The sequence below is a fragment of the Scyliorhinus canicula genome, chromosome 8 (assembly GCF_902713615.1).
Source record: "Scyliorhinus canicula chromosome 8, sScyCan1.1, whole genome shotgun sequence".
In the NCBI taxonomy this organism is placed as follows: domain Eukaryota; kingdom Metazoa; phylum Chordata; class Chondrichthyes; order Carcharhiniformes; family Scyliorhinidae; genus Scyliorhinus; species Scyliorhinus canicula.
This window is the reverse complement of record NC_052153.1, coordinates 1,268,716-1,282,381: the sequence shown is the minus strand read 5'-3', so window position 1 is coordinate 1,282,381 and position 13,666 is coordinate 1,268,716. Positions and strand designations below refer to the sequence as shown.

The 13,666-nt window shown below is 50.2% G+C and overlaps 1 protein-coding gene across 1 annotated transcript in view; it reads left to right on the top strand.

Annotated features, from left to right (window-relative positions):
- The window catches only part of cntln (centlein, centrosomal protein), a 578,849-nt gene that overhangs the window by 390,539 nt on the left and 174,644 nt on the right, over positions 1-13,666 (top strand).

Below are 13,666 nucleotides of genomic sequence, written 5' to 3'. Positions count from 1 at the left end.
TATCACCCAGTACGGACCGCCCCGTATCACCTAGTACGGACCCCCTCTTATCAGCCAGTACGGACCGCCCCGTACCACCCAGTATGGACCGCCCAGTATCACCAAGTACGGACTGCCCCGTATCACCCAGTACGGACCCCCTCTTATCACCCAGTACGGACCGCCCCGTACCACCCAGTACGGACCGCCCCGTATCACCCAGTACGGACCGCCCCGTACCACCCAGTACGGACGGCCCCGTACCACCCAGTATGGACCGCCCCGTATCACCCAGTACGGACCGCCCCGTACCACCCAGTACGGACGGCCCCGTATCACCCAGTACGGACGGCCCCGTACCACCCAGTACGGACCGCCCAGTATCACCCAGTACGAACGGCCCTGTATCACCCAGTACGGACCGCCCCGTATCACCCAGTACGGACCCCCTCTTATCACCCAGTACAGACCGCCCCGTACCACCCAGTATGGACCGCCCAGTATCACCAAGTACGGACTGCCCCGTATCACCCAGTACGGACCCCCTCTTATCACCCAGTACGGACCGCCCCGTACCACCCAGTATGGACCGCCCCGTATCACCCAATACGGACCGCCCCGTATCACCCAGTACGGACGGCCCCGTATCACCCAGTACGGACGGCCCCATATCACCCAGTGCGGACCGCCCCGTATCCCCCAGTACGGACGGCCCCGTATCACCCAGTACGGACCGCCCCGTACCACCCAGTACGGACCGCCCCGTATCACCCAGTACGGACCGCCCCATACCACCCAGTACGGACCGCCCCGTATCACCCAGTACGGACCGCCCCGTACAGACCGCCCCGTATCACCCAGTACGGACCGCCCCGTATCACCCAGTATGGACCGCCCCGTATCACCCAGTACGGACCCCCTCTTATCACCCAGTACGGACTGCCCCGTACCACCCAGTACAGACCACCCCGTATAAAGAGGTAAAGTTTACCTCTTTAAAACTTTAAAAACTTACCTGGAAGGGTGACATCACAGCAAAGCAGTGACCTGATTGCCTGGCAAGGAAAGTGCTCCAGTTAGTAGCAGCTGGGAGAAATTTAACTCTTCCTGTGTTGGTGAGTATTGTGATTGGTAAGTAAAGTCTTTTTTTCCTGTCACTTATTAAGTATTTGATAGTATAGTTTGTAGTCAGTTAAGGTAAAGGCTAAAAATGGCAGGAGATCCCAGACCGGTGTAATGCTCCTCGTGCTCAATGTGGGAGTTCAGGGACGCGGGCGATGCCCCTGACTCCTTCATGTGTGCGAAGTGTGTCCAGCTGCAGCGCCCGTTCGACCGCATGACGGCTCTGGAGCTGCGGGTGGACTTACTTTGGAGCATACGTGATGCTGAAGAGGTTGTGGATAGCACGTTCAGTGAGTTGGTCACACCGCAGATTAGGATTGGTGACGGAGACAGGGAACGGGTGACCAAAAGGCAGAGAAAGAGCAGGAAGGCAGTGCAGGTGTCCCCTGCGGTCATCTCCCTCCAAAACAGGTATACCGTTTTGGATATGGTAGGGGAGATGACTCACCAGGAGAAGGCAGTAGTAGCCAGGCTCATGGCACCGTGGCTGGCTCTGCTGCACAGAAGGAGGGAAAAAGACTGGCAGGGCTATAGTCATAGGGGATTCAATTGTAAGGGGAGTAGACAGGCGTTTCTGTGGTCGAAAACGAGACTCCCGAATGGTATGTTGCCTCCCGGGTGCTCGGGTCAGGGATGTCTCCGATCGGCTACAGGACATACTGAAGGTTGAGGTTGAACAGCCAGTTGTCGTGGTGCATATCGGCACCAACGATATAGGTAAAAAAAGGGATAATGTCCTACAATCAGAATTTAGGGAGTTAGGAGATAAGTTAAAAAGTAGGACCTCAAAGGTAGTAATCTCAGGATTGCTACCAGTGCCACGGGACAGTCAGAGTAGAAACTCAAGAATAACCAGAATGAATATGTGGCTTGAGAGATGGTGCAGGAGGGAGGGGTTCAGATTTGTGGGACATTGGAACCGGTTCTGGGGGCGGTGGGACCATTACAAACCGGATGGTCTACACCTGGGCGGGACTGGAACCAATTTCCTAGGGGGTGCTTTTGCTAACACTGTTGGGGAGGTTTGAAACTAATGTGGCAGGGGGATGGGAACCAGATTAGGAAGTTAGAGGTCAGTAAAGAAGCAGCAATTAACGCCAGTAAGGTACGAGATCATAAACTCAATGTGACTAGGGGAAGAGTAGACAGGGAAGAGTTGATGAACGCAAAGGGACAGGTGGTCTGAGGTGCATTTGTTTTAATGCGAGAAGTGTAGCAGGTAAGGCAGATGAACTTAGGGCTTGGATCAGTACCTGGGAATATGATGTTATTGGTATTACTGAGACTTGGTTGAGGGAAGGGCAGGACTGGCAACTGAATATCCCATGGTATAGATGCTTCAGGAGGGATAGAGAGGAAGGTAGAAGGGGGGAAGGAGTTGCATTGCTCGTCAGAGATGATATCACAGCTGTGATTAAGGAGGGCACGATGGAGGATTCGAGCACTGAGGCAATATGGGTGGAGCTAAGTAATAGAAATTAGAGCAGTATGTAAATAGTCCAACTCGGGAGGGGGCCATACTGGACCTGGTATTGGGGAATGATCCCGGCCAGGTGGTTGATGTTTCAGTCGGTGATTACTTTGGGAATAGCGATCACAATTCCGTAAATTTTAGAATACTCATGGACAAGGACAAGAGTGGTCCGAAAGGAAGAGTGCTAAATTGGGGAAAGGCAGGGTATAACAAAACTCGGCAGGAGCTAGGGAATGTGGATTGGGAGCAGCTGTTTAAGGGTAAATCCACATTTGAAATGTGGGAGTCTTTTAAGGAAAGGTTGATTAGAGTGCAGGACAGACATGTTCCTGTGAAAATGAGAGATAGAAATGGCAAGATTAGGGAACCATGGATGAGGGATGAAATTGTGAGACTAGCTAAGATGAAAAAGGAAGCATTCATAAGATCGAGGCAACTCAAAACTGATGAAGCTTTGGAAGAATATTGGGAAAGTAGGACGAATCTCAAACGCGCAATAAAGAGGGCTAAAAGGGGTCATGAAATATCTTTGGCTAACAGGGTTAAGGAAAATCCCAAGGCCTTTTATTCGTATGTAAGGAGCAAGAGGGTAACTAGAGAAAGGATTGGCCCACTCAAAGACAAAAGAGGGAATTTATGCGTGGACTCAGAGGAAATGGGTGAGATTCTTAATGAGTACTTTTCATCGGTATTCACAAAGGAGAGAGACAAGACGGATGTTGAGGCTAGGGATGGATGTTTAAATAGTCTAGGTCAAGTTGTCATACGGAAGGGGGAAATTTTGGATATTCTAAAAGACATTAAGGTGGACAAGTCCGCAGGACCGGATGGGATCTATCCCAGGTTACTGAGGGAAGCGAGGGTCGAAGTAGCTGGGGCCTTAACAGATATCTTTACAGCATCCTTGAGCATGGGTGAGGTCCCGGAGGACTGGAGAATTGCTAGTGTTGTCCCTTTGTTTAAGAAGGGTAGCAGGGAAATTCCAGGGAATTATAGACCTGTGAGCTTGACGTCAGTGGTAGGCAAACTGTTGGAGAAGATACTGAGGGATAGAATCTATTCACTTATGGAAGAAAATAGACTTATCAGTGATAGGCAGCATGGTTTTGTGCAGGGAAGGTTATGCCTTACAAACCTAATAGAATTCTTTGAGGAAGTGACAAAGTTAATTGATGAGGGAAGGGCTGTAGATGTCATATACATGGACTTTAGTAAGGCGTTTGATAAGGTTTCCCATGGCAGGTTGATGGAAAGAGTGAAGTTGTATGGGGTTCAGGGTCTACTAGCTAGATGGATAAAGAACTGGCTGGGTAACAGGAGACAGAGAGTAGTGGTGGAAGGGAGTGTCTCAAAATGGAGAAAGGTGACTAGTGGTGTTCCACAGGGATCCGTGCTTGGACCACTGTTGTTTGTGATCTACATAAATGACCTGGAGGAAGGTATAGGTGGTCTGATTAGCAAGTTTGCAGATGATACAAAGATTGGTGGTGTTGCAAATAGCGAGGAGGATTGTCAGAGAATACAACAAAATATAGATAGATTGGAGAGTTGGGCAGAGAAATGGCAGATGGAGTTCAATCCAGGCAAATGCGAGGTGATGCATTTTGGAAGATCCAATTCAAGAGCAGACTATATGGTCAATGGAAGGGTCCTGGGGAAAATTGATGTACAGAGAGGTCTGGGAGTTCAGGTCCATTGTACCCTGAAGGTGGCAATGCAGGTTGATAGAGTGGTCAAGAAGGCATACAGCATGCTTGCCTTCATCGGACGGGGTATTGAGTACAAGAATCGGCAGGTCATGTTACAGTTGTATAGGACTTTGGTTAGGCCACATTTGGAATACTGCATGCAGTTCTGGTCGCCACATCACCAGAAGGATATGGATGCTTTGGAGAGGGTGCAGAGGAGGTTCACCAGGATATTGCCTGGTATGGAGGGGGCTAACTATGAAGAAAAGTTGAGTAGATTAGGGTTGTTTTCATTGGAAAGACGGAGGTTGAGGGTGGACCTGATTGAGGTCTACAAAATTATGAGAGGTATGGACAGGGTGGATAGCAACAAGCTTTTTCCAAGAGTGGGGGTGTCAGTTACAAGGGGTCACGATTTCAAAGTGAGAGGGGGAATGTTTAAGGGAGATGTGCGTGGAAAGGTTTTTACGCGGAGGGTGGTGGGTGATTGGAACGCTTTACCAGCAGAGGTGGTAGAGGCGGGCACGATAGCATCATTTAAGAGGCATCTAGACGGGTATATGAACGGGCGGGAACAGAGGGAAGTAGACCTTGGAAAATAGGAGACAGATTTAGATAAAGGATCTGGATCAGCTCAGGCTGGGAGGGCCGAAGGGCCTGTTCCTGTGCTGTAATTTTCTTTGTTCTTTGTTCTTTGTATCACCCAGTACGGACCCCCCGTGTCACCCAGTACGGACCCCCCGTGTCACCCAGTACGGACCCCCTGTATCACCGAGTACGGACCGCCCGGTATCACCCAGTACGGACCCCCCTGTATCACCCAGTACGGACCCCCTGTATCACCGAGTACGGACCGCCCGGTATCACCCAGTACGGACCCCCTGTATCACCCAGTACAGACCGCCCGTATCACCCAGTACGAACCCCACATGTCACCCAGTGCCGACCCCCTGTATCACCCAGTACAGACCGCCCGTATCATCCAGTACGGACCCCCCCCCCCGTATCACCCAGTATGGCCAACCCTCTATAACCCAGTACGGACCCCCTGTATCATCCAATACGGACGCCCGTACCACCCAGTACGGATGCCCTTATCACCCAATACGGACCCCCTGTGCCACCCAGTACGGACCCCCCGTGTCACCCAGTGCCGACCCCCTGTATCACCCAGTATGGACCACCCAGTATCACCCAGTATGGACCCCCCCCGGTATCACCCAGTATGGACGTCCCCGTATCGCCCAGTACGGACCCCCTGTATCACCCAGTACGGACCGCGCGGTATCGCCCAGTACGGACCCCCTGTATCACCAGTACAGACCCCCATATTACCCAGTGCAGACCACCCCGTACGGACGGACCGCCCAGTACAGACCCCCCGTATCACCCAGTACGGACTGCCCGTATCGCCCAGTACCGACCGCCCCATATCGCCCAATACGGATGCCCCCGTATCACCCAGTACAGCCAACCCTCTATAACCCAGTACGGACCCCCTGTATCATCCAGTACGGACCCCCTGTATCACCCAGTACGGACCCCCTGTGCCACCCTGTATGGACCCCCTGTATCATCCAGTACGGACCGCACGTACCACCCAGTACGGAAGCCCGTATCACCCAGTACACATCCCCTGTATCATCCAGTACGGACCCCCTGTATCATCCAGTACGGACCCCATGTATCATCCAATACGGACGCTCGTATCACCCAGTACAGACCCCCTGTATCATCCAGTATGGACCCCCTGTATCATCCAGTACGGACCCCCTGTATCATCCAATACGGACGCCCGTACCACCCAGTACGGACGCCCATATTACCCAGTACGGATGTGCCACCCAGTATGGACCGCCTGTGTCACCCAGTACGGACCCCCTGTGTCATCAAGTACGGACCGCCCATATCACCCAGTACGGACTGCCCCGTATCACCCAGTACAGGCCCCCCGTGTCACCCAGTACGGACTGCCCCGTATCACCCAGTACGGACTGCCCCGTATCACCCAGTACGGACTGCCCCGTATCACCCAGTATGGACTGCCCCGTATCACCCAGTACAGGCCCCCCGTATCACCCAGTATGGACCGCCCTGTATCACCCAGTACGGATCCCCCCCCCCCCTGTATTACGTTGTACGGACCGCCCCATAGCACTCAGCCTCAAACCTATTCAGTTCGGACATGAAGCCAGCCGCCACCTGGACCATATCTGCCGCCACACCCAGGGGTTCCAGAACAGACTCCGGATACAACAGTCCAGGACCGCTCACAATCACCATCGCCACGTAGGTCATCACACTGATCAATGCTGCCTCCACCCATCCAAGTCCAAGAGGCTGAGATGCCTGACGCCTCAGCGGAGCACACCAACTCAGACATGGACATACGCCCACCCGCCATGGCCGTCCATCCGTCTGCAACACTGGCACCATTTCCAGGGACACTGGCCTCGCCTCGACTCTCCGCCTGTAAATGCCAGTCAATGGTGGATTCCACACCTCCCGGATCTGCCCCGTCAACAGCGGACCATCATCCACTCCCCGAATGAAGACGAGGGTCACAGCCCAAAGACAGGGATGATTTTCCGGACTTTGGTGGGGGGGGTGTATTTAACATTTGAATCATATCTGATTCCAGGTCTTCCAGGATAAATCCAGGTCGTCGACCTAATCCAGGTGCCTGAAATTCTGCCCCTGCCATTACACCTCTCTCGTTGCTAAGACTCTTGTTAAACTCACCACTTTGCACCAGCTATTGGCCAAAATACTTACTCATGGAGTCATTGCTACACAGAGGAGGCTATTCAGCCCAACTTGTCCATGATGACCTGTGAGAGTGAGGGAAGGTCAGCCAGCTGCTCATCTTCATCTTCTGCAATCTGCTCAGTATACCCGTAATAATGCAAATACCCCGTGTACCAGATAATCACACACAATCTGCTCAGTATACCCGTAATAAAGTAAATACACCGGGTGGGAGAATTGCTGGGACGCCGAGCGAGTCCCGCCACGCCGCCCCGGCACCCGCATGCGATTCTCCCCCCCCCCCCCCCCCCCCCCCCCCCCCCCCCCGCAAACCAGCACGGCAAGAATCATGGCTGGCCGCTGGGAGAATCGGCGCTCGCCGTTTGTAACGGGCGAGCGGCGATTCTCTGGCCCGGATGGGCTGAGCGGCCTGCCCAACACGACTGGTTCCCGCCGGCGCCGTCCACACCTGGTCGGTGCGGCGGGAACAGCGCGGGAACACTGGGGTGCGTCCTGTGGGAGGGGGAGGTGGGTTATTGCACCGGGGGGGGCCTCAAAAGGGGTCTGGCCTGTGATCGGTGCCCACCGATCGGCGGGCCGACGTCTTTGAAGGAGGACCTCCTTTCCTCCGCCGCCCCGCAAGATCCATCCGACATCTTCTTGCGGGGTGGCCGCGTGGAGGACGGCAAACGCGCATGCGCGGGTTGGAGCCTGCCAACTTGTGCATGCGTGGGTGATGTCATTTACGCGGTGCCGCTTTTATGCGGCGCCAAGGCCCGGCGCACGTAACTGACGCGGCGCTCCTAACCCCTGGGGGTGGGAGAATAAGGGGCTGGGAGCGGCCTCCAACGGCGGAGTGGAACACTCCGGTTTTCACTCCGGTGTCGGGACTTAGTCTCCCGATGGGAGAATTGCGCCCACTGTGTACCAGATAATCACACACAATCTGGTAAATATACACGTAATAAAGTAAATACCCGTGTACCAGTTTATTCCCACACAATCTGGGCAGTATACCCGTAATAAAGTAAATACCCCGTGTACCAGATAATCTCACACAATCTGCTCAGTATACACGTTTCATAGATTATTCATAGAATTTACAGTGCAGAAGGAGGCCATTCGGCCCATCGAGTCTGCACCGGCTCTTGGAAAGAGCACCCTACCCAAGGTCAACACCTCCACCCTATCCCCATAACCCAGTAACCCCACCCAACACTAAGGGCAATTTTGGACACCAAGGGCAATTTATCATGGCCAATCCACCTAACCTGCACATCTTTGTGACTGTGGGAGGAAACCGGAGCACCCGGAGGAAACCCACGCACACACGGGGAGGACGTGCAGACTCCGCACAGACAGTGACCCAAGCCGGAATCGAACCTGGGACCCTGGAGCTGTGAAGCGACTCAATGGGCCGAATGGCCTTCTTTTGCACTGTAAATTCTATGATAATAAATTCTATGATAGTAAATATCCCGTGTACCAGATACTCTCACACAAATTTAATCTCACACACTATTTACGTCTGATTGTGCCACTGTAGGGGTACTTGGGTCACTACAAAAATAATCAGCACACAGTGAAAAACGGAGGTAAATACGAGTTGTCGGACAGGAACATAATTGATAGATTTAGGTGCCGTGAACTGAAGAGCTGAAGCAAAGTGCTTTATAAATATTTTGTGAAGCAGGAGAATGTGATACTGTACATAACACTCTCTTAGCTCTTTCTTTCATGTTTGTTTCCTTCGTCAAATCATTACACTTAATTTATTTGGTGGAAATTGTAAATTCCCTGAGACATAATGCAAAGTGTTCACAGATCCCTCATTGATGTTTGTGAATGCCGATTGCAAATATTTCAGCCGTAGGCATGTAAAGCATACCCATAATGTGACTGCTGCAGTGCCATTATAAGGAAACATGTTATTCAGTTAGGCATTTGGGGTAAATTTCCATGGAGCTTTGCCACCATAACATCAGCGGAAAGCACACTTACAATCGTAAAAAGGTTTCTTGCTGAAGCTATGGAGGTGCAGTGGGAAAAGCTCTAAGAAAATTACCCTTCCTTTTCCTTTTATTTACCACTTTCAACAGATCAGAAAATTGCTCCAAATGTCATCACATGCGATATGTTGCAACCAACATTGCTTTAACATGAAGTCAGAATTCAGCCGAGTGAAAAGAGCTTTTCACCTTATAAAAGTAGCTAATGCTAACATTATGAATTTTTTTTCTTTAAATTCAGTTCCAGTTAAGCTCAGGTCTTGTCTGATACTTCATCCTAATGACTGTTTGCAGCAGACAAACGTCTCGGTGTTATCCAGCTTATGTGTGCCAGACTCTCTAGGGCTATGGTTTCTGCCTGATTTTTAGGTTGATGAAACAACAGTGCTCATATTGATTTGCGCGTGACACAGCTTGTCTCTCTGCTGGGCCAAGTGTAGCAACATTTATCCAGGAATTTGTGAAATGTCACTTGGATCATGTTGTGGAGGTAAACTGAGCGAAAACCAGTATCGGAAAGGAGAATCCTGGTGGAATTATATGTGACCATCTGATCCCGAAGTCTTATCTGCTGTCCATCCAAGTGATTTGGCAACAGGAATGCCTTTTTCTTCTGATTAGACAGTGGCAGTCAGTGGATCATCAATCAGGGTATTGTGTACTCTGGTCTTTAGTTTTATCAATACAGAGTGTGGCATGTTATCATGTTTAGGTTTAATCTATGTTTCCACTCACATACTTACATCATTAACTTGACAAAGACTTGCGTAGTGTTCATTGCAGTGCAGTACTGTGGGGAGAGTTTGTATTATGCCCGAGCTATCGACATATGTAGATATCTATGCTTAAGGGAAGTATGTTGCCAACAAAACCATTTACAGATGTTCTGTTTCGTACTTGCACAAAAGAATGACTGACGCCTGTTTAGTGTATGATGCGAGTAACATAATTCAATTTCATAGAAGGACAATTATTGAAGTAGTATTTGCATCGGTCACAATAAGCAGAGCACGAGGGGAAGAAATCTCAGTAAACAGGTTTTACCGCAGCAAAACAAACTGGCAAAAAATATGGTTTGGGGACTGGAAGCCCTTGGCCTTTAGAAATTACTTATGGTGAGGAGGTAAATGCAAGGAAAGACCTTTCAATGGCAAATATTTATTCTTCCTGTGTACTGCGTGTCTTATTTGTTGAAAAAAAATCTTTAGTCGAGTTTTCCCATAGAAGGGAGGAGATGCATTCTCTGGCATTAATATCTCTGACATTTCATCTCAACAACTCCAGCACTGCATGTTAATTGTGTGCAGTTTATACTTAGTGAAAATAATCAACCACTTGTAACCACCAAGATATAAGATTCTGAATGCAAAATCTGTGTTTGCAACAGAAAGACCCAGAGATGCTGGCTGTAACAGCAGGTATTAAACAGCACAGTCAATTGTATTTCAAGTTGTTTATTGATTCAGCATTCTCTTCAATTATTTAAAGAGAAATGCAACTAGTTTGGATTGTGACATGAAGGAAATGTCTTTTTGTTCCTGTATCTCTGCTGGCATTGCTTTCAAACTGTTTTTTTGTGTGGTCATTTACATGATTGTCCAGCAGAGTTGTAATCCAGGTTCAGCATTCAGGTGAACGATCTTGTAGTTGACGAACCTGTAATTCTTGTTTATGTTGGTGATTCCACAGTCTGGGAGCCATTACTTCATCACTGCCTTTAACTGCCTCACTATGGCCCTGTAATTTGTTTAGTCCTTCAATTCTGCTTCTCATTAATTTATTCTGAACTAAAATATTTGTTTATAAACTGCTGTCAGACTGAGGGACTTCATCAGGAACACACACAGGTGAACTCTAGGGGCATGATTTAACTAAATAAAAAAGTCCATTCTGGGTAAGGGGGTGGGAATCGAGGGGTCGTTCTTTTAGCGGCAGGAATGAGCCCGCTATCTGACGGCACTCTGCTGTTTTTTCGGCCTGCGGTGGGAAACGCCTTGCCGAGGCCGTGCATTGCTGCCTATCCTGCAGGGAGAAGCTGTTTGGTGCAGGAAGAGATCGGGGTGCCATTTTATCTCTCAACCCTCCGTGTCCCCCAGACCCTCCCTGTGCCACAGCTCAGCTTTTGGGGGGTCCTCGAGCCCCGTCGCACACCGCCACATACCGGCAGGGCATCCCTGGGCCCGATCCCCGGCGAGGACAAAATACCAGCTTGGCACCTTGACACTGCCAGCCTGGCAGTGCCCCTGACAGGGCCACCTGGGTATCCTGGCAGCTCCAGGATGGCACCTGTGCAGCACTGCCAGCGTGCCAGGTTAGCCATAGCTACAAGAACAGGTCAGAGGCCAGGAATCGTGTGGCGAGTAACTCCCTCCTGATTGCCCAAACCCACAGTCTACAAGTCAGGATACGATGGAATATTCTCCACTTGCCTGGATGAGCGCAGCTCCAATAACACTCGCGAGGCTGAGCACCATCCAGGACAAAACAGCTGCTTGATTGGCACCCCATCCACAAACATCCGCACCCTCCACCACCGACGCACAGTAACAGCCATGTGTACCATCGGCAAGATCCACTGCAGCAACTCACCAAGGCACCTCCTACAGCACCTTCCAAACCTATGACCATTACCATCTAGAATGACAAGGGCAGCAGATACCTGGGAACACCACCACCTGGAATATCCCCTCCAAGTCAATCATCATCCTGATCTGGAAATGAAAGTTGCCACAGCCCCAGAGGAACCATCGGCTGCTTCCCTCTTTGAGGGGGAGAGCTGACTGGTGGTGATTTAATCTGAGGATCACCACACCTCAGGCAAGGGACAAAATTGAGAAGGCAGGGCCTTCATGGTAATCTGAGCAGGTGTGGGAATTGAACTCACGCTGTTGGTGTCACTCTCATCACAAACCAGCCGTCTAGCCAACTGAACTAATCGACCTGGCTGACTTGGGAAGATATCACCATTCGCTGTCACTGGGTCAAAATCCTGACACTCCCTTCCTAACAGCACTGTGGGTGTACCTACTCCACATGGATTGGAGCGGTTCAACAAGGCAGCTCACCACCACCTTCTCAAGGGCAATTGGCGAAGGGCAATAAATGTTGGCCCGACCAGCGATGCCCACTTCTATGAATTATTTAAAATAATTCATCTACCCATCTTCAAACATCACCTTCCCCACAGGATGTAAATTTACTGGTGCAAAGTTCAACCACATTAACCACTCCCATATATTGCATACTAATCATATGGTAGTTCCTGATGCTTACACAGCCTCAGAATCATTTTATTAATGCTATTCGTTCTATTGAGCACCATTGTGGGGCAGAGATTAAAAGAGAAGTTTTGTAATTGGAAATCTGAACTAAAAGCAGCAGTGTTGGGAAAAGTAATCAAATTCTGACAAGAAAACTAAACCTTCCCAGTTCAGCTGGAGCTCGTTGAGTCATTAATAAAATCTGAATTCACCTTTCTCTTTCAGATGGTTATTGAGTTGCTCTGCCTTTCTCCACTTTTCATTGTTGTGAGTTTGCATTCTGATGTGTGGTCATAATAAAGAATAATTTAAGGGGGATGCATTCAGCTCTGGATTTTCCCACAAACGTTGGGACACCAACATCGTGACCAAATGGCGGTCCCTCGCCTGCACTTGCTGACTACAGGACCAGCTCAGTGTTTGACCAGGCTGTGGCCACCTGACTGTCCGACTTCAGGTTTGCTGTCCTGTTAAACAAGTGGGCAGGTGGGATCTTGATGCAGGCCAATCAGAGGCCTAGTTGCTCTGGCGCCTGCGCAGCCCAACCAGAAGAGGGAGGCACTGCTGAGGCAGCGCATGGATTGTGAGGTGCCTCAACATTGAGGCTCCCTCATTGGCCTGCAGAAGTAAACAAATAAACAAGTTCTGGGGGATAGTGGGAATTCCTGTCCATTGGATGGGGCTTGGCACAGATTGAAGCGTTTATTGCCCATGGCCCTATCATTGAGGTTTGCAGCCTCTGCCTCCGACAACCTCCCTACAGCCTGCCACTGGGAATCTGCCTTCAATGAGCTGCAGGCTCCACATGTGGCTGTGGAGGCCACTCTGCTTCCAGCAAAATGCTGGCCAGGCTGGAAAATCCTCCTATTTGGGGCTTTAAATATCTTAATTGGCGCCTCCCTCTGTAGAGCGGCCAGCCAATCCTCTTCGCAGCCCGACCCGAGAAAGTTCCCCAGGAATGTTATGACTCGTCTCCCCCCATTTTCCAAACTCTTCCCTTCCAGGCCCACCACTACTTGGGGAAATCAGCCCTCGTTCTAAACTTGAAGTTCTGCTGAGGCAACTTCTAGATGGATGCAAAACCAGAACATACATTCTGAATGAACTGAAGATGGTTGTAAGTGTGAGGGCAATCTTTTTATAAATATGTGCAGCATTTTTCATGGCTTTTATTAAAAATTTTAGAAGTGGACAACGACCATTTAAAATGGCTGAGTCGATAAGTGACCCATGAACAAGAGGCGATACCTGGCACTATTGGGTAAACCCGGACCTTGTTATCTCGGAAGAGGCACCAACCACCTCACTATGGGTTTGACAGACCAAATTCAAAGTGAGCTATGCAAAGATAATCTGCATTTCCTAACCCAGGTTTACAAACTGGAG